We start from the raw sequence: 21,965 nt of genomic DNA on the forward strand, positions 1-21,965 counted from the left end.
CCGGACATTGGGAGGCCCAGAGTTCAAATCCTGGTTCCGCCGTTTTTTGGGTTTCGGTGGGTTCGTGAAAACTTTAATTCTTTGATTCATTGGATTAAGTACGGTTCATTCATCTGCACATATTCGTTTATATCCTCCTCGGAGACCACGTGCCATGGTGTGAAGTGCCCGTGTTGTATATATATATATATATATGTATATATATATATATGTATATATATATATATGTATATATATATATATATATATATATATATATATATATATATATATATATATATGTATATATATATATATATATATATATATATACATATATATCAGAGATGGGCAAAATACATGCAAATATGTATCGAAGTACAAATACAAAATACTTCGTCAAAAATGTATTTGGTTACAAATCTAATTACATTTCCAAAATAGCATTTAAGTACAAGATACAAATACAACCAAATCTATTTGGTCTCCTCCAAATAGTTTTCCAAATACATTCCTCAAAATTTGCGTCAGCGACTTCAGGGCACCTGCAACGGGTTTCTGGGTATCTCAGTTTAATTTTGCATCGTACACTCTGGAGTTAGTGTGCGAGGCTCTAGTAACGTAATAGATATATAATCACAAAAAAATTAATCAGCTTGGATGTAATAGGTAAAGAAAGCACAGAGCTTCAAGCAGCTTTTTTTGCAACGGGTTTCTGGGTATCTCAGTTCTTTGTTGGTATAGACCAACAAAGAACTGAGACGACCAAGACGCGCAGCACTAGCTAGAGAATTTTTTATTGTTTCAACTCGCACCGGTTACGAAAATCTGGATGACCCGCGCATTTAGAATGTTCCAGGCAAAAGTATGGATGGAAATCAGGCTGGAAAGCATCACAAGTTGTCAAAGGCACTTATTTCGCCAGTCCGCCTGTGAACGTCGATTTCGTCACTATTCTTGCCCTGGATCAAAAAGTCACTAAACGCTTGTGCTTGATTGAGAGCAACTGCATTCGGTGCGGAACGTGGTTTTCTTCCTGCTCCGGACACGTCTTGGGATGAGCAAATTGAGTCGTGACAATAAATTTGAGGGATGTATTTTCGCCCACAAAATTGTATTTAATTACGATTGTATTTGAAATACCCACGTTTTAGTATTTAAATACAGACGTCAAATACTTTACCCAATTCGTAATTAAATACAAATGCAAAATACACAAAGTATTTGAAATACGTATTTCAAATACTTGTATTTGAAATTCTGCTCATCCCTGATATATATACACCGGATACTGAATATATCCTCACACTAAATAAGGGAGGCGTAATACTAACAGCGAGATATATTTTATGCACCTTTTCGTTGAACTCTGTGACGCATTCCCATGCAGCGCCAACACTTCTGAAGTCCAGCCAGAGTAACACATTTAGCGAGGTTCCGTCACAAACCCAACCTACTGCCAAACCGAAACAAAGGTGAATTTTCCAATCTAAGTAGTTGGAGCGTTCGCCGTAACGGCGCCGCCATCGCCACCGACCATTTTAACGCTGCGTTTTCGATGGCTCCCTCGCTCCTTCTTCCTCTGTTTTTCTGCTCCCTCGCCGCCACCGTCGGGAAGGGAGAACACCGAACTGCCGGAGTGGGACAGTCAACAAGGGCCCCGCGGAAACGGACGAGTTCAGGTTGCCGCCTGCGCTAGACGCTGCGCTCTACTGACACACGTGCTGTCGGATTTGTTTTCCTTTTCAAAGAAGCGGGCACTTTGTACTTCGACTGTTCTTCGATCGGCGGAGTGCTACCCCAACGCAGCGGCGTCTGTGCTACCAAGCTTCGCGCCGCGACAGCGATAGCCTCCGACACCGCCTGGAAATATCGACCGTTGACAGTCAAGGTAGGTGTTCTCATCTCGCTTACTCGATTATCTCCAACCTTCCTGTCTGGCTCAAAACAACTCCGGCGCCTTGCCGGTTTCCTTGCCGCCGATTGGTCGCGTGACGGCTTGGAGAATTGTTTTGGGTGCTCTTTGTTGGCCAACAAGTTGCGTCGGGAATTTTAAGGTTTGTTCGTTTTAGCGGCTATAATCACTGAGATTAAGAGAACGGTAGACAAGTCTGTTTCAGTCGTCCCGCCACCCACAGCGCGAGCTTCGTATGTATGCCTTCCATGATGCTTCGGCGTCGAAGCGCCGAGCAATCACGCGCATCCGAAGCACGACGGAAGGCAAGGAGCTTGTGCTGGATGCGAGACTTCCTAAAGAGAGGCTCTGCCCTTATTTCTCAACCTGTCAGCGGCTGTGGTGGCAACTTATTTGACAGTTAAAGGTAGATTGGAGGCCGGGGTATCGTCTGATCTGCCAACTGGTTCTAAGTCTTCTGTGGTGTCATTTCTTTTTTTGTTTTTGTCTATTCGTAGAACGTCAGCGTTAGATGTAGGGGTCCCCGACAATACGTGCTCACGAGTATGAACTAATGAGGCGCTCTAAATGAGGCGCAAATACACCGCGCACGATACTATGACCAGTCCTAATCGAGTGGCCGTGCTATGACGATACCAAGCAAGGTGCCCTCGCCACGTGCGCGCACCTGAAAGGCGCACGTGCTGTGGACCATGGAGGTGGCCGGAACGTTTGCAGAAAAACATCTTAAAAGTAAGACCGTTCTAAGATTAATTTTTTTCGAATACGAATCGAACCTCGAATCGAATATCAAATAGTCAGAGGGGCAAATGCATTTATTCCCCGCATTTGTATAAGTCCCATATTGGAACACCAAACCTGTGTTCACGAGCATAGAAACAAAGTATTTAGAGCTCGCGTGCTCTTTTCTAGCAGGGGCTCGGAACGGCGCACTATGTCCGTGAGCGTTGGTTGATCTTTTCCCGACTTTAACCGGCAATAATCTCGATACCCTTTCATCAACACGGGGTGCAGTGTTGGGTCGAATGTTGTGCATTGTATGCCAATGATGCTGTCGCCTTGGCGAGGTATCTAGAAACGGAGCACCCCCTTTTCTGACCTGCACCGTCTCCACTTCGTTTCTTGGCTTCGCAGATCTCAGATCACAATTGTTTCCGTTCGCAAAATAATACGGGCGGGCGGAGCAGTGCGACACCAGACGCGCAGTGGTGTATTAGTAACATTTATTTATTTATTATTTATTTTTTATTTATTACCTACTTCGCCCAGTGGGCATTACAGTAAAAGGGGGGGGGGGGGGGAGGCGTATATGAGTAATAGTGCAGAACAACAAAATATACAGAAGATGCCATATATAAAAAAAATCCTCAGTACAGTGCTAGCAAACAAAAAATTGATACAGCAAAAGATGATGGGCGCCGCACATCGACATGGTAGTGTCAAAAAAAGGAGCAAATAGAAGAAAGTTCTACTAAGGCATCCGGGAGCATATTCCATTCGTGATCGTCTGGGGAAAAAACGAATACTTTAGGAGATTAGTCCTCGCACAAAATTCTCGAATTTTTTTTTTTTTCTAATTATCTACCCTGCGGGAAATGTAGGAAGCGTTATACAACATTTTGAGTTATCTAGACCTGTGTTCCTATAATAAAGATTGTGCAAAAACTTTAAACGTACACATTTCCTTCTAAACTGATTTCCATCCCAGTGTGCGCTTTATTTCTGAGGAGCTTTCCCTGAAGTTGTAATTATCTGAGACAAATCCAGTCGCTTGGTTTTGAATCCTTTCTACTTGATTAATACATGTTTGCGTATGCGGGTCCCTCACAATACACGCGTATTCTGAAATCGGTCGAACGTAAGAGAAATGAAGAGTCTCTTTCAGGTCTGCAGAAATTTGCCGAAAGTTGCGACGGAATAAATAAATAATTAATAAATAAATGAAGAAATGTAACATGCCGCTAGCTTTAGAGCGTAAACCCGTGACGTGATTATTCCATCTCCAATCATCGGACAACAGCACTCCAAGATATTTTAAATCACGGGTAAGATAGTCAGAAAGGAATGCTGGAGCAGTATATGTTACCGCCAGGGCCATCTGGTTACCGTTACCTCATCGCCGATTGGATGGTTTGGGGGGGAGCGAGGCCCAGACCCTTCAATCGGAGATACGGGAGCGATTTCACTGAGCTTTGTTATTCGAAACCGTAAGCAGATCGAACTTCTCGAATATTCGATTTGTTTCAGATATTCGAATCATTTCGAATATTGGAGAAAAATATACGAATGTGTATGTAATTGAATACCATAATTGATTTATAATATTCTATTCGTATTCGAAATTTCTAGTATTCGCCCACCCGCACAGTTAAAAGCCAAAGTCACTGTCGTTTTCCTCTTGACCCGTGACATTTTGCCTGCCGTCACCATGCGGTCTCATTCTCGTTGCTTGCTTCCGTTCCCCGAGTATGCCGTGTCATGTGATCTCGACTTCTGAAATTTCTCCTCTCCCCTGCGTAAAAAAAAAGCGACACTAAAAGGCAACGACCATACACGATGTCATAGTAGGTACAGAATGGCGTTCCCCGTGAGGAAAATTGAAACTTAACTGAATACACAATTTCACAAAAAAAAGTAACTTACTTTACAGTTTGGGCGTTTTAATTCGTTTACCGCATGCTTTCCTTACGTGCGAAACAAACACCCTTGCAACTTCAAACGTTTTTTTAAAATATAATGTCACGATAAGCTGTTACTGTTTTATAAACATCAAAATACTTTACAGGAGCGTTATATAGTCACTGTCGGGATAAGAATGGCAGGTCGACTTTTTTGGCATGCCCGTGGCCTCCAGCACGCGGTGGTTGCCTTCGGTCGTGCTTTTGACTACGCGTGCACTCTCGTATCTGACGAGACGTGTTACCGAAGGTGAAGCTCACGCAGCTCACAGTCACAGCTAGGGATGTCGCGAACCTGCCCAGGTTCGAGTTCGACCCGTTTGAGATCTTTGGAACTTCTTCAACGTGATGTTGGACAAAGGTTCGACTGAATAAGGATGGCTAGTTGGTTTTGCATCATAATGGAAAACGACAATTTTTTTTTTTTTTTTGTGATACAGTAAGGTTGGACAGCAATTCGACTTTTGTGCGCATCTGCGAAAATTAAACAAAAACAAATCCACTTGGTTTTACTTGGCTGAGGAAAAGTGCAATACTTGTTGGGTGTATTGGCATCGCTGGTTCACCTTGCCAACTAACGAATGCATTAAAAGCGCATATTTACACTTTTATATAGTGTAAACATTCGTAATCATTTTATAAAATATACAATAAACTACTTTGTCAAATATTTGTTCCCGAAATTTGGAATATTCGTGTAGCAGCCGGGCAACACTGTCCATAAGTTGAACTTCTTCGATCTTTAGCGAAGGGTCCTAAGATTCGGCGAAGCAGTCGAACCTTAAGGTTCGACATCGAAATATAGGTTCGACACAAGCTCGCGACACCCTTGGTCGCAGTTACTTTTATTCACGGCTGCGGCTGTGAACAACAAGCAAAGGACACGTTAAATGAAATCTTCCTTATTAATATTTAAAAACAGCAATGGTGATTTTCCCTGAAAATTTAAACCAAACGTTTCGGCCCACGTACGCAAAGACCCACCAGAAGCGTTCGATCGTCGCATGCGAAATATTAAACGTAAAACAGTAAAAGAACACTTAAAAAATGTATCTATGTATTATTTTCGTGTTGGGGTGGAGCATTCCGTTCTTATCTCGGCGAGGTACGGGCGGCGAGTTCTAATCGTTTCTTATCATCCGCACGGAACTATAAAGCCACTAGCCGCGCATTGCTGCACTTAGATTAGCACTCCGTTACTCAATTTTCTTCCAGGGGCCGCCATTTTCGTGCTTAGCGTAGAGTGGGCGCAATGGACCCTTTTCAAGAGTCCATCAACCAACATAGGCGATTGCCACTGCTTTTTGCCTTTCTATTTTCTATTTTCTATTTTCCCTGGTGGTTCTTTCCACCACGGAAAGAAATCGGGTGTTTAAGTAGAGGACGAAAGCATTTTCTTAGGCTAGGTGGCGATAGCTACCGTCCATTTTAAAGGGCATAGAAAATATCATCCATCCATTCATCCATGGACTCGAAGCGCGTGATTGGATCCGAGTCCTCGCCGAACGCCGGCGTAGCGCTCGTGTCCAATACGAGCCGAGCCGAGTTCACGCCGAAAGCTGATACAGCCCTTTCGTTCAATACACCCTTGAAGTGCGTGATCGTGCGACGGCAAAAACAAACGTTGAAGCGGTTTTTTGAAGAAAAAAGAAAGAAAGAGGTCTATTGGCGATTTTTACAGCTGGAAAATGCGCCGTTCCTAGCTTTAGCGTCGGGAAACTTGAAACGATATTGTTTCGCTCTGTTGCAGACTGTACTGTGTGGCTCTGCTCGGAACGACAACTTTACGGCGCCTCGAAAGCGTCTTCGACTGGTGTATTTTACGTCCTATTCCGCCCGTGCATCGGTAGTGGTCCCGAAGAGGTGGCGAGTGACGTCACGAAAGCCGGAATGTCACGCTGTCGGATGTCGCGATCCTAGTGGTTGGTCGTAGAAGTTCCGGCAGAAAGCAACAAGCGAGCGCGAGTGTCGCTGTCGTCGCAGCGTCCCAACTGCTAGCTGCTGAAGCTTCCGCGGACTGTCAAGCTGGATAAAGACTTACAGCAGAACAGGCGTCTGCCACATTCACTAGCCCTGCTGTGACGATATCTCCAGGATCGCAGTCATTGACAGCGTGACACTTTCATGGCGTTGTCAAGCAGAAATCGAGGGACCAATTTTATTTTTTTTTTGACGCGTTTAAACATATTTGTTGGATACGCGTTCCAGGCGGGTATTCCCGATTCCAACGAACTATAGGGGGCGCGCTGGTCAGGCAAAGTGGCTTCACCCTATGCCTACCGAAGACAACATAGATTTTATAAAGTCATTGGGTTTTAGAGACAGCGAAGGGAGAGTTGATTTCAAAACTGTAGAGATTGCCAAGCAAAGAAAAGTGAATGGTGGCAGAAAGCGAGAGAAAACTAGGTATTTTCTTATTAACTGATGGCAAGGGGGTTTTATAGCCTCACTTTCTTTGCAGTGCGGAGCGAATATAGATTTCACATTTAAATATTCTAAGCTTAAACGGTAAAACAAAATGGCTAGGTGGCGTAAGCTACCGCCCGATCCAAAAGGCTCAGCCGGATTCATCCATCCATCCATCCATTCCGGACGGAAGGAGGTCGTTTTCGTCGTTCAACACGCGGACCAGCATACATTTCTTGCACTGCAGCGTAAAATCGGTGTTACAGTGTAACATATGAAAGGAAAGCGATTTTTCGATGGTAGAAACCTTCTTCTAGTCAGTGCCTGGGTATGACACGGCGGAAGCATAAAAATAATGATTGGAAACGATGTCTGTTTCTATGCTGCCTACGAGAACCAAGCGGCGATAGCAGACGTGAGTGTCGAAATGACATTCTCTCCTGATCTTCTCGGCGTTGCCGCTATGCGGCGTCGATTTCGCTAGAGTCGCCAATAGACCAACTCGTCGAAAACCTACTCGTCGACGGCCAACTCGGCGGCGGCCCATTCGTCGAATAGGCCAATTCGTCATAGGGCAACTCGTCAAAAATCCCAGCTGGTCGCCACTGTTTCAAAGCCATAATATGGTATAATATTTGTCCTAAAATCGCCTCACGGTAAAATACCTTCAGTGTGCTCTTTCTTGCCGTAGATAACAACTTGCAGCTTTCGCCGCTTTCGCGGTGGAGTGGGGGACGATCACTACGTCTCGCGTGCTAAACTACCCGGCCCACCCGTTCACGGCGCTTCGCGGCGACAGTCTGTGGCGGCTCATAACAGAAATGCTAACCTACCTGGCCCACCAGTCACGCCGCTTGGCGGCGACAGTCTGCGGCGGATCATTACAAAAATTAACAAGGAAAACACAAAAGGACGATCCCCAAATGAACATTTCTCAACATGTCTCAAGGTACTGTCCTGTCTTCGCCCGCTTCTGATTTTCTTTCCGTCTCAGAAGGGCACTGCACTACTCCAAACACAAATAAAAAGTTTAGGTCAGAAGATAAGAAGGAACCAGGAACTTTTACCTCGAACCGTCATTCAGCCCATTAGACGAATCGCCCTTCGACAGATTTCCCCTTTCGACGAGTTGCGCCTCGACGCATTGCCCTATTACGAATTGGCCTATTCGACGAATTGGCCGTCGAAAAGTGTGCCGTCGACGAGTGGGCCGGGATCCCGTTCCGGGCACCACGATGCAACCAAAGTGGCGTCGAGACCGAAATACCCAGGCGCCGGATCATAAGGTATAATTGGCAGCGACGCTGCTTCCGGAGTAGACTGTAACCTTTAGACGGAGCCGTGTCGTCACCACCAGGAGTCTTGTCTGGCGCGCGACGTTGGGCTCAAAAATAAACTCGGGTGGGTGACTGTGCCGAGACGAAGGGGGGATATCCGGCTGCATTGCTGTAGCAATAGTACAAGAGCCTTCTCAGTTGCCACTTTGTTTCGTTGGCTGGGGCATTTGGGAAAAGTCTGGCGGTCAAGCGTGCACATGTCACGAAACACGTGGTGGGTGGTGACGTCGTCGGGATACCCCCTCGCCTCTTTCAGCAACGGTACCGCATTTGTTTCGTGGTCTGGAGTGTTTTCGTCACCGCAGGGCTGTCGAAAACTCTCGTCGAACTTGAAGAGTCGACGAACTACCTTCGAGGTTCGACTCGTTCGGCGAACCTTCGAACTTTCATTAATATTTCACAAAGTTCGACTTGTGGACAGCGTTGCCAGACTTTTACTCGAACACTGGGAAACCAGAAATTAATTAGTTAATTTTTATACATACCGTCAAGCGCCAAATCACTGTAAAAAAGAGTTAAAAAAAAAAAAAGAGAACCTCAAGGCAAAAAGAGAATTAAAAAGAAATGCGGCAACTTATACGAACACCAAATTATGCGCACTAATTTGAAAGACGAAAAATGGCGTCTTCCAGGGACAAAGTGACATATAAAGCAAGATAATCAGTCAGAAGCATCGCACAAAAGAGTGAACAAAGATTGCCGGAATAGCGTAAAATTATATATAGGTGCGATATCTGCGGGAAGCTGGTTCCATTCGTTTGACGGATACAGGTTGCCTCAATTAAAGGTGGTGTTCGTTTGGCAACGGGTTAGTCCAACTTTATGTTGATGACCTACTCGGAAAAAGTGATAATTACTAGGCATTGTAATGAAATGTTCTTGTAAAGATGGATCATGCTAAACCTTATAAAATAGGCAAAGGAAAAAAAAGCTTTTTACGTATTGACAAGTAGAGAAGGACATATTGAATATAATTGCTGTAATGCTAGCTGTTTGATCATAATTAAACAGAATGAAACGAAGGGAGTTTTTTTAACTAGTCTAAGAGCCCTCTGCAGGATGACGTGGTTAGGACTCCAAATGGAGGGTGCATATTTTAATTTGGAGCGCACGAGAGAGTTATAGAGTAGCAGTTTTAGTTTAAATGAAGCGTTGGTGAAGTTACGTCGCAGGTACCCTAGCATGCGGTTAGCGTAGATTATTATGTAAATATGAGGAATGCAAGCTAAAGTTGATAATCACACCTAGATATGGATACAATTCCACGGATTCAAGTTTAATGTCGGTTATTTTATACGCGGAATGTAAAAAAGTTTAATTGTAAAGTAGTTTACATATATCTGATAAAATAATTTCCGCGGTTAACGCAAAATAAAAGGAAACATTTTTTTAGTGCTTTCATTTAATAATGTGAAACATTGAAACTGTATACCAAATAAGAACTGCCCTTTTCCTCCGCCACGTAGCGTCAGTTCGTTTTCGAATTTCCGCGCATGCGCACAAAAGTGAGAGCTCGAGTCGAACCCTTGTCGAACTTTGCGACAGAGGTTCGAAGAATTTCGAACCTGGTCGATCTCTAACCTCGAGAGGTTTGCAACAACGCTAACCTTTCTGTGGTCTGCTGGAGCGTCGTCATAGCTGACGTCATACGTTGGGACATCGAAAGATTTTATTGCCTCGGCTGACTCGCTTGCAACTCCGTAGGTGCCCAATTATGAGAACCTCTCCCCTGTGGAGCCACCAACAGCAAACACTGCTCCCGGAAAGGTCAAGTTGCACCAAGTGTGCCTTGTTATGGAGATTTTGACAGCTTAGGAACGCAGTTTCGCGGCCTTCTGGTACGGGTTTTTGGTCTACCTGTTCATCTCCCGACTCTCCTCAGAGTGATTTTCTCAAAATCACAGAAATAAAATGGGGCCTCCATTTTTTTTTTCACCCGTTATGGGTTTACGTATTGGCGAGCTCGAGTCGGCCGGCAATTTCGCATTGAAAAGTTCGGGCAAAATATCATTAATCAAACGATTAACAAAATTACTTTTAAAAGTATTTCTTTGTAGTGAGCACCGTACAAGTGATACATGATTTGCACTTGACGCCGTGGCACCAGTGGTAGTCATTACCCTACTTGTTTTTTTGTTGTGTTTTTTGTTTCCCCGAGAGAAACGAATTCGGTGGTTCCAAATGTTTGTTTGGGTAAATTTTCGTGCTCAGTTTCCAGGTCACCACGGGGACGGCTGGTGTGGCGTCATTGCGAGCCATATATAAGGAAGGGGGATCGTCGAGATAAATCCGGAAAATTCACCATATGCAGGGAAACGCATATAGAGGCAAAGACTAAATGAATATCGTCCGTTTTCTGTGCTTTGCTCGGTCTTCTTCCGTAACGTCTTCCGGGCTGACACATTATCTGAACGTTTTTGGCAATGACGTAAACTTGAGCCTTCTCGCAGCCATACCACTCGAAGCGGATTCGGGTATTGCTGCCCTTCGGCCGTATTCCCTGCCCATTTTTGATCCAGTCGCGAGTTGCTTATTAGGCGACGGTGCGCTGTCGAATCACGTGACCACAGAAGTGCGATATACGGCCGGTTAGCTTCACTGTATTGTGGAGAGACAAAATCTGGATAAAAAAGTCCGGATTTATGTCGACCACCCGGCTTGCACGTGACGTCGTGGAACCATGCTTGTGGCCATTATCCTACCCGTTATAGCTGGGAAAAACAAATTCGGTATTTTAAAACGTTTCCGGCTAAAGGTTCGTGAGACCGTGAGACCGTGAGACCGTGACACCGTGACACCGTGACACCGTGATATTACCATGATGATTTTAACCCGATACTGGGGCAAAAGGAGGACAATTGTTTTACAGTTGAAGAGAAAGTAATAGGGGACAAACAGTGACGATGTACATTTGCCCTGCTACTGTTTAAATGAAAAAAAAAAAGAATAAAAAATAAATCTTTTGGGTTTTAGGATTGGGTTAAAATCATCGTGGTGAACTTCCACCAGCTCGCCTGCGCACTGACAGTAATTTCATGTATACATGCAGCGATGGAAGTGCTGCACCATATGCGCCAAATTGCGCCAGGAACGAAAATCAGCTACTTCTCATTCCAAAGCATCGTTTTCGCCCAAAATTACGCCATAATTGCGCCAGGATAGGCTTAAAGGGGTACTCCACCGATTTTTTTAGCTACCTCAACTAACTATATTTTCTGACTCCCCCGGCCTTTAGCCTTTCCGGTGTGCTATTCAGCATCCCGAAATTCATAATAGGTATTGTGAAATCGGCAAATGAAAATAGTGCAAAAACCAATATTCAAATATTCGCGCTCTTTTCAGTGCCGTGACGTCAGTGGCAGGCAGGCTTGCCAGTCGAGCAAGTAGTCTAAAAATAGAATATGCGAATCATTTGTTCCGTGCTGGAGCGCGGATACGGGAACGAGCTTCCAAAGCACTCATTTGACACCAAGAAACTGCTTCAAATCCATTGGGAACAACTTCTGTAGTCCAAAAAGTTAACCCCTGCTTTCCACTGACGTCACTTTGTTGTTGTTGCCAGTAGAGACTTTCAGTTTGAAAAACATGGTGAAGACCAAAACTGTAAATTCAATAACTTCACGAAAAAACAATATTTTGACCTAATATTTGGGATACTATTTTAGCAATGTTTGTTGGTTAGTTTAGCAAACTTTCAAGAAAATCGGAGACAATGAAAAAACCGGTGGAGTTCCCCTTTAAAGCAAAATATAAAAAATAATCTAATATTGGTCGGCCCCAATATTTAGAAGAGTAGAAGGAAACAAAAATGATATGAATATACCTCACGGCGTCTCGACTAGCCATATAATTTGTTTTATCTTAGGTCTAAGCACAATCGAAATCTCGAACGCATACAGCCTCGAATACAGATACTAAAACCGCGAGTCACGGGGCATTCACTGCACCCGATTGGTTTCGCCGATGAAAAAACACGTACAGGAAGACGAATGCCATGATGTCGCGCTTTGAGGCTGTTCAAATGGTCCTAGTGGCTCGTAAAGTCGGCTGTATATAGCGTCGACTTCAAGTGAAACGAAGTATAGGAATGGTCCGTCAATCCCTCTGGCCGGTTGATGCGCAGGACAGTTGATCGTCGACATCGTTTAAATTACCAGACGATGTCTGCGAGATCAGGAACTAAAAGTCTCAAAAAACTTTGCGAAATAGTAGGATGGTGGTATATACCCTGATAAGACAGAACAAGGATCTTGTGCTCCTGGTGAGATCACTCGATTCTCATGTCTGCCACGTGCCTTTGTGCAGTGACTGCAGAGTACCATGGCACTTGCGGTGCTCCAGTCGACCTCCACTACATCTCACCACGTGACACGAGCATGCCTGCGTCGGGCTTCACCGCTTTGCACCGCAGTCCGAGGAGTAGCGACTGACCTGTTGGAGGGTTAGCGCAATAGGCACGGAATTTGTTCTCAGGATTATTACAGATCGATCTTCTTTGTCTTCATTGCCTTATTTTTTCAAAAAGGGATATCTCTTCCTTTTGAATTCTATTTATTTTTAGCACAAAATGTGATAAGTAATAGGCTCCAGTATCAAAGAGGAACTGGCGATCATTATCACAGACGAACTCATTTAGATGTGCAATCACTTTTTGTTTTTTCTTTTCATTACCATCTGCGCCAGAAGCGTTAGCGGCTGCTCCACCGTACCAGTATTTTGAATGCTACTGAACCTGCTACGAAAGGTTTAATGCTGCTTCCATCACTATACGTGGCTTGCACGTGACGTGATAGCATCATGCTGGTGGCCATTCCGCCTTGCCAAGAAAAGAAAACAAATTGGGTAATGCAAAATATTTGTGCTGCAGAAGGTACACTCCGCGGCACCTTTAGCGCGAACGCGCCATCGCCGGTATTCACTGCTTTTGCTCTCAGCATTCCAGAACTGTCATCAGAATGACTGTAGCGGTGGAAAGTGCATGTTTAAGGTACTAACCTAGGTAGAAAATTTTGATGCCCCTCTAGTATACCAAAGTAAAATCTGAAAAGGTACCGTGGCCTCGTTTGTGCGAGCAGTGTCGTGCAGGGAATCTGCTCAGTGTCAAAGCCATCAGAGCGGCTGCTAATCTGACGTGAATGCGAGCCACATATACCTTTGCGCCCGTTAAAATCGACGCCGACGTTAGAACATTCTTGCGCGCTAGCGGTCGCAAGTTGTAACCCAACTTGCGGTTGCCACGGCGACCCGCGACCGTTGGGCATACTGCAGAACAAATGCATACATGCAACGGAAGCGAGGCGGCACACACGTCGGAAACAAAACTTGCAAAAATGAAAGCTTAAAAAAAAAAAAAAAAGAAATAGGAAGTAGTGTTTGCCTGCCCCGGCCTGCTCGTTTGTTAGCGGAGCTGTCGCGGCTCAAAGCCTCTTCTCGTGAAAACGATCGCCCTGATTGGCGTGATTGTGTCGCCGCTGCCAAAGCTGATGGCCGGCGCCGCACCTGAGACGACTCTCCCGGTCTCTGTAAATATGGTCGATCCGAACGAAAGAGCGCTCTGGCGTGCTGCTAATTTACGGGGAAGTCGTAGACGGTACTTACGCGTTTGTACAAACCTCCACGCTAAAGGTGTCAAGTTCGTTCACAGGGGCCACCCCGAAAACAGAGTTCGAGCATCGTGAGCACCGCCTAATCCGACGCAGAGTTGATTAGTGCACATTCAACGTGTCGTTGTTTCGCCGTCTAGAATTTGAACCGTGTCACACTGCCGGTACATCGTAGAAAAGACGGTCTGTCGACACTAGGGAGTTTTAGGGAACCCCTTTTGCACTTCCGATACGGTATACGATGGAACCTTTGGTACGCACTGCGCATGTGCGGGTCTTGCCCGGCAGCGCATGCGCAGTCTGTATACCGGAGGGCTCATCGTACCCTATCGGACGTGCCAAAAGGGTTCCCTAAATTGCCCGAGTCGTGTTTTTGTATACGGCGCTCTCATTGGTCACACAAACACTGTCCGCAGGCATGCTCGATGTTAGGAGGCATGTTTGATGTTAGGAGCAAACATGACTTGGACATGCATGTGCTCCTGTCACCATGTCTGCGGTGAACGCCGTGATTTTTGTATGATGCGCGACCAGTGTGACGACGGTTTCATGTGTTCTTCGTAGGGACCGTTATGTTTAAGGTGTAGTAAGTGTAAGCTTCTTCAACGAAAACTAAAGTCTTTGAACAGCCAGAGAGTTATACACGAGATTCATTAGCACATACTTGTTTTTCTTTTTTGTCGGAAGCCAGAAAATAACGTCATTAAGCATATTTCTAGAGATTATCTTTCTCTTTGAAGTACTTTTCTCAATGTCTCGGTACCCCCATTGGTGGTTGCTGTCCCTGCTTAGGATCGCAAAATGAGTTCTTCTCTTTCGGGGACGCATTTTGTAATCTGCCAGTTGAGCCAGACATCGCAACTTTTCAAATCGTTGTTTAGTAGTTTGAAGATCAGCTGTAGAACGGATGCATCTTTCCGGAAAATCCCACGAGGCATCCCGTAAGTACCACATGGGTATACCACGCGGCGCGGGGAGTTGTAGGGTGCGTTCCGTTGTAACGGTGGGGCCTGCTCGTACGGTTCGAAAGCAGCGCAGTTCCTTCTCTCTTACCACTGCGAGTTCAGAACGCAAACGAAAAGGAGCGACCACATCACGAGGCCGATACGCACCCTGTGGCGACTCCAGCGAAATGGGCGCCGCGTAGCGGCCATGCCGAGGAGCTCAAGAGACGAGGTCGTTTCGACTCTCTTGTTTGCTATCGCTGCTTGGTTCTCGGGGGCAGCATAGAAACAAACATTGTTTCCAGTTATTATTTTTATGCTTCCGCCGTGTCGTTCCTATGCACTGACTAGAAGAAGGTTTCTACCGTCGAAAAATCGCTTTGCTTTCAAATGTAACACGGATTTTACGCTGCTGTGCAGGAAGTTGTGGTGGTCCGCGTGCTGAACGACGGAAACGACCTCCTTTCGCCCGCCATTTTGCCTGACCAGCGCGCCCCTTTTAGTTCGCTGGAGTCGCGAATATGACTCACTTATCGGATTTCTTAAATTCCTTTGTGTCATCGTCCTCGCAAACAACAACAAAAAAAGTTAGCGATTGAAGCGAAAAGTGCATATCACGTATACAACAGACAGCGCAGCGTTCGTTTCAATAAAGAACAAGCGCAATACAGGCGCGGCGCTCCTGATGACAATGCGAAGCACGTAGCGCTCACCGCGTACGTTTCCAGGTTTGCGCCAGCTGCCGCGGCGACGGCAGCTTGCGACGTGGCGAGTGACGTCACTAGATTTTCGTATATAAAAAGTTTTGGGTGCAGTGCATTTACTTTTCTTTCGTCAGTCATTTAGTATAGACCCTTTTGCTGTTTACAAACGTGAAGTGCCTCCTGCGTCCCAAGTGACTTTCGGTCTCTCCGTCTTTGCAAGCCTGTCGAACTTGCTTGTGTCACCGGCGCTAGAAAGCATAAATGCTACACGTAGTACATCGCTGGAGATTTGACGAGGGCCCTCGGCTGGAAAATGTAACGTCTTGTATGAGGCAAGTTGGCTTTCAAGAATATTCGAGAAAAATGTTAACAGATCTCGCGCTTCTTCGTTCCTTTCGCGTTCACCTGGAGATTGGTGGTTATACGTTTCATCGACATTTCAAGCAGCGGTTTTAGGGTGGACTTCGTTCATTGTTTTTATGGACCGGGAGTTCTCTGGGACGTTAAAGACTGGAGCACCGCCTGGCAGTGTTTTCCATGAAAAGGGTCTATAGAGCAGTGGGCAGTCGTTGCAGGTGACCACAGCTTCGCTGGCCAACCCCTTTCACAGCATGGATTGGAGCCGAGACTTTTTGTTTTTCTTACCGTCCCGCTGGCTTTGCATTCTGAAATTGAAGTTTACCAAAGAAACATGAACCGCTCCTTGTACCTTCACGGGCCGTACCTCGGGCTGCCGTATAGTGAGTCGAAAAGAGTGTGGGAGGCGCTGTGTGTTTGCAGAGTGGCACATTTTTCTCCGCTTCCCTGCCGCGTATACGCGCAGATGCAACCACGCCCATTCTAGCTGTAACGGATACCCTGTGTCTCGCAGTATTTCTAAGGAAACGCTGTGTCTACGCCGATTCACGAGGGCTTGCCTTGATAACGCAAGAAAAGGTTCCCAACAAAAGACTTGAAGAATTTCAAAAAGCGGCTTCGCCGGTTATTACCGGAACGTTCGACATAAGGAAATGTTTCTTTATGAAGGCGAGGGCTCTACAATAGCTCATCACACAAATAATAGGAACTCGATCGCTAAACATTTTATTCGAAAACGCTCGATTGAACGTAGACGGCTAACAATAGAAAGCAGTATAAACTTATTTTAGTGATCAAAAACGCAATACAAATAAATAAAACAGCTCCAACGAAGGGGTAAAATCGAAAACGCTTGATTGAACGAAGACGGCTAAGAATGGAAAGCAGTAAAAACTTATTTTAGTGATAACAAAAGTTAAAAAAAAATAGTTCCAACAAAGGGGTACGACGTAAATTAAAAAGAACGAAAAGAAAAAAAAAAGATGAAGAACTAAACTTCGTAAAAGAAACGCCTCATCTCGCTTCTCGCAGCTTGAAATAAAATAGAATTTCCCCGTCACCCAGTCAGAGCTCGTATTTTCTGGGGTGCCCCGGTGTGTTCAGTCGAGCTGTTTGGAATTGCGCGTCTTGTGAGTAAAGGCAAAAAAGCGTGCGCCTTATCGATCTTCTACAATTATTGGTGGAATAATCTACCGAAGAATGCGGGATATCTACCAGCTTCTCGGAACCGAAGGTCGCAATGCTGAAAGGTTTCTTCCCCGGGAATGTTAAAGCACCGCTGTGATAAACCGAGATAGGAGACTCCGCCATACGTGGCGAGGTAACGTGTGGATTTTTTCGCTTTTTACTTTTTTTTTTTTTTTTTTGAAAATTCCGCTGGTTTTTGATTTTTCACGCATCATTTTTCCCATCTTAGCACAGGGACAGCAGAAAATTTATTACGGGGGCTGTACGAGGATTATTTTCGTCGTTCTTGTCCAGCTCGCTTGCACCTTTGCATTTAATTTCATTATAACCCTTCGATAAATTGAGTTCTTCCTTTTTCTTTCTTTCTTAAAAACAACGAACACTTTTTGATGAGTTTGCTAGAAAGGAAACGAGAGTATAATGAAACATATTTTCATATACACAGCGTTTAGATACTGTAGCTGCATGGAAGCTTCGGGGAGGACGAACAGGTGTCAACGATGACCAGGGTCATTAAAGATTCGAACGTCTGTGGCGAGGAGAATGACGATCTCGTCGACCGCGTGATGGACTGCCTGAGAAGTAGAACCCAGACGGTAACCTTCTCTGAGGAGGGCATCCGAAAGCTTGTGCCACGTTATGACAAGTGCCTAAATCTGCGCGGTGATTATGTGGAGATGTAGCTATAGTAGGTTCCTAAATTCCGTGTATAATAATAAAAATAATAATAATGTTCCGCTAAACATAGCGGGAAAATTTTCCCGCTAGATTTAGCGGGGAAATTTTTCCGCTAGATTTAGCGAGCAAATTTTTCCGCTAGATTTAGCGGGGAAATTTTTCCGTGATTTAGCGGGGAAATTTATCCATAATGCACCGCACGGTTACGCCGACGGCGCCGTTGACGCCGCTCAAGCTGGAAACGGGCGCCTAAAAGCTGCGCTCTCAAAATCATCACTTGTGTAAAACAGCCCTCGTATTTGCGTGGTAACGATTTCGAGATTTTTAATTCCTTCGCGGCGTTTTTGCCTTTTTTTTTTTTGCATTATGAGTATCATGTAGAGACGTGCCGTGTGAGGGCTACATGCGGAGAGCATGTCCCTTAACATTCTGTAATCGACGCTTCGGCAACGGGGCTTCGGAAGGGTGCACCCTATATGCGGAACGCAAGTTCGTCTGCTTCTTTTGCAGGCGTTGCGATGACGTCAGAAATACGCCGAGTTCTGATTGGTTCTGATCGAAGGATAGTGGGTAGACCTCGAAGCAAGCTGGCTTGAGGTCTACCCACTATCCTTCCTTCAGAACCAATCAAAACTCGGCGTTTTGGCGTCGCCACAACCCCTGCAAGATAAGCAGACGAACTTGCGATAGAAGGACAGAGACCTCTGAGGCTGAAGCCGGTTTCAACCGCCCGTGTATCTTCCTTGGGACGTGTTGAAATGCCGTAGCCAAGAGCAAAATCCGGATCTGGAAGGAGGACTTTTCAAGAGCCGGTGGCGTAAGCAGCGACTGCGTGCATTCGTTCACTGTGCCAAGGTCACTGCCAAGGTTCGCGTTAGACTCGCAGCGGACTTGGTTCGGCGTCGGCGCGTACCGCGTACCCCGCCCGGCAGCGGTGCGGTATACGTGCGTCTGCCTGAACCAACGACCGCTGTTCATCAGACTTTTATAAAGGCCCGTAGTAGAGGACATGAAGATGGGACGTGTGGTTCGATGTGCAATAGCTCCGTTCAGTTGCGAAGGGAAGCAACTGTAGTCTGTTTCAACGTAAGACCTTCAGTAAAAGGATCGCATCCACGCACAAAGCGCAATATTTATGACTTAAAGGATCGTTCGGCGCGCGTGCAGCTGAGGAACGACGGAAGGCAACCAGCGCTTTCTAGAGGCGGGGCTTCTTTTGCAGATACTATTTCTTTTTTTGCAACAGACTAATGGTGAGGGAGTCAAGCTGCAGCGGCTGCTTTCTTGACACACTTTGGTGTTTACCCAACACGAGGCCTGTTCGCTGGAGTTTTTGTACGTCACCTACCTCGATCGTGTTTAATTCGTGCTTCGCTGATTGAATAAGAACCCGAGCCGAACGCTGTTGCAGAAACAACGCGGTAATATTTGTTCCTTGTGCCCGGAGCCGAAGTACACCGCCAGAGGCGCCGCTGTTGAGTCTCCTGCCGCTCCAGCCAAGACACTAGGATCCTATGGTTCCAATCAAGCGGGGTTATTATTTCATCGTCACGGTGTTCCTCGTCTCCGTGAGTTTTTATTTTACCTTCTAAACTAGTGACAGGGCGAAACTCCACAGCTACGGTTTCGGACCGTTTCGGAAGATTCCGAAACTTTTCCGGACGAAATTTCGGTTGTTTCGAAGGTTCGGCAGTTTCGCCGCTATATCTAGCTAACACGTCGTTGTTCCTTTTGGTTTTTGCGGGCGTTGTGACCAGTTTTTGGTTTTGTGTTCTGCGTTATGGCAATACACACCGGGTTGCCCGTTGTCTGTGACGGATTTTCGTAGATCGTATACGATTCCATGATGAGACTCGCGGGCGCGTCGAACAATCGAGAGCTTTCTTGATCCGTGCTCGACGCGACGGCCAAACTGACCGCAATACCTCAACGAGCTAAGCTCTGTATGGTGGCTTGCGCGTGTCGAAGTGACAGAGCTCTGAATGCAATGTGTAGGCCTCCCGAGCATTTCGGTCAGGAATCACGGTTGACTGATCAGTGATTTCGTTTCCACTCTGGAGACACGCTTGGTCTTGAGCGGAGCGTTCGGGGTGAAAGACGCCTAACTGTGATGCACGAGCAATAAACCTCTTCGGGTAAGCAATGAATTAGCATCTTTCTAAAGAAGTGGGAATAAGTTACATAGCCACTAAAGCAGATTGTGACGGGAAAGGAAGCAAACTTTGTTTTTGTGTGCTGTGCAAAGAGCTTTAGCTTCGCGAAGGTCTGTCACCGCCATTTGTTTCCAGCCTGTCTTGCTGTGAAAGATTGTCGCTCGGTGCGTCCCTTCGTAAACTTACGTACATATGGCGCTATGTATGTCTTCTATTCGTCCTTCCCGTGTTGTTAGTCCTGGTTTTAATATGTAAAGTTAACACTAACTAGAACTAACTTACTTGTCGTTGGAGCTTAATGCATGCTTTGTACTCGAGTCAAAACTGTCTGCGCGAAGGATCATTGCATAACACAGATGTCGGAGATCTTCCCGACGCAGCTGCATTCTTATGGCATCCGTGTGGTGTCGACGCCAACCACTACGTTCCCGGCGCTTGTAACGAACACGGCACACGTCGTCGAGCTTTCGGTACAATGCAAACGAGCGTTGCGATTTGTGATCATCGATTTCACTACCTGCCCGCTTTGTTTGTTTTTTTTTTGGTCACGTGACGACGTGATTATGGAAGTTGTGAAATCAAAACGATTTTGACCAAAAACCGTGTTTTATGGTACGTTATCTCTCCGTATTTCAGTTTTTTTTTTTTTTTTTTTTTTTTTTTTTTTAATGAAGGAGCCTATTTTGTGAAATTAAGTATCGATATTTTAAATTTTAAATATTCATGGTGGTTCGTAAAATTGTATTGTTAAAAAACAAAAGTTACAACGCTCGATAATATGGTCTGGCCAGTGTGGCAACTCTCCGAAACTATCCGAACCTGTCCGAAACGCACCGAGGTTGGGTCGTTTCGGACAGGTTCGACAGGAAAAAAAAAAAAAGGAAAGTTTAACCCCATCACTAGTCTAAAAACTAATCACGCAGAGTCAGTGCGCGTGATCCCGTGAACGCAACCGCAGCGTACGTCTGATATACCGCTCAACAGAACAACAGCGCATGCTCAGAATGCGTTCTGCGGGCAAGCAAGGATGGCAGCGTTCTGAAGACCACTTTAGGGAAAGTTGGCGCCAGTATACGGGGCTCGCGAAGTGCCCTATTTATGTTGAACGCGCGTGAATCTTGAGCGAATCCTATAATTCCGAGTATTCTCTGAACGCACACCTTCTCGCGCTTGATACTGACGAGGAAATGATCGAAATTAAGGTTATTTTAACGTTGAAACGCCGACGGAGACACCGCGCAAAAACTGTCAGAAGTTGCGGCGTGTTGTTCCCCCCCCCCCCCCCTTTTTTTTTTTTTTAAATTTGCTATAGTCCTAATTTACCCTCCACTTGGCCGACAGTAAAAAGACAGTAAAAATTCGCATAAGCAAAAATTTTTTTATCTTTTTTTTTAGAGCAGGTGTTTTGTCGCTAGTTAGCCCCGAGCACGAAGATAACCTTCGCCCCATTTGGAGCAGCTGCAAGGATGGAGATCATTTTTTTGCGTGCTTCCTCGGAACGAGCGCGACGTGCGACGGCGCCCTTTTACGCGAAGCTCGGGCTCTATTTATAACTTTAACTTGGGGGTGTCACTCGATCTCGTTTGCATGATATATGCTTCCATTAACGCAAAGTTATAACCGGGATCGACTACCGTTTTAAGCCGCCGCGGTCACGCATCGTACGCAAAAGACAGTTTGCAGACGCTAGAGAGTTTGAGAAAACCGTTTTTGCACGTCTGATACTTTCGATGGACCCTCCGGTACGCGCTGCGCATGCGCTGCCGCAGAAGTCTCGCACATGCGCAGTTTGTACCGGAGGGTCCATCGTATACCGTACCGGATGTGCCAAAACGGTTCCCTAAAAGTCTCCATTCTCTGAGGTGTGTTTCTTGCTCGTGCCAATGGTCTTGTCACGTTGGTCGCACAGAAACCTTTCTGTAGAAGCATTCAAACATAGACTCCTATACACTGACAAAGCGTGGCAGATCGCCACCAGAAGTGACCGCCGAAATGAAAAAAGTTTGAGCGGCCGACAACGAAT

General features: G+C 45.7%; 1 protein-coding gene across 1 annotated transcript in view; it reads left to right on the forward strand.

The window, feature by feature from the left end:
• The first annotated feature begins 1,504 nt into the window (after window positions 1-1,504).
• LOC115309613 (glycoprotein 3-alpha-L-fucosyltransferase A) overlaps window positions 1,505-21,965 on the forward strand; it is a 36,817-nt gene continuing 16,356 nt past the window's right edge. Inside the window, exon 1 of the mRNA XM_029967880.4 lies at window positions 1,505-1,870. The gene's annotated coding sequence lies outside the window, so the exon portion shown is untranslated. The remainder of the gene's footprint in view (window positions 1,871-21,965) is intronic.

Source organism: Ixodes scapularis, unplaced genomic scaffold (assembly GCF_016920785.2).
Source record: "Ixodes scapularis isolate PalLabHiFi unplaced genomic scaffold, ASM1692078v2 PGA_scaffold4__175_contigs__length_147842914, whole genome shotgun sequence".
NCBI lineage: Eukaryota > Metazoa > Arthropoda > Arachnida > Ixodida > Ixodidae > Ixodes > Ixodes scapularis.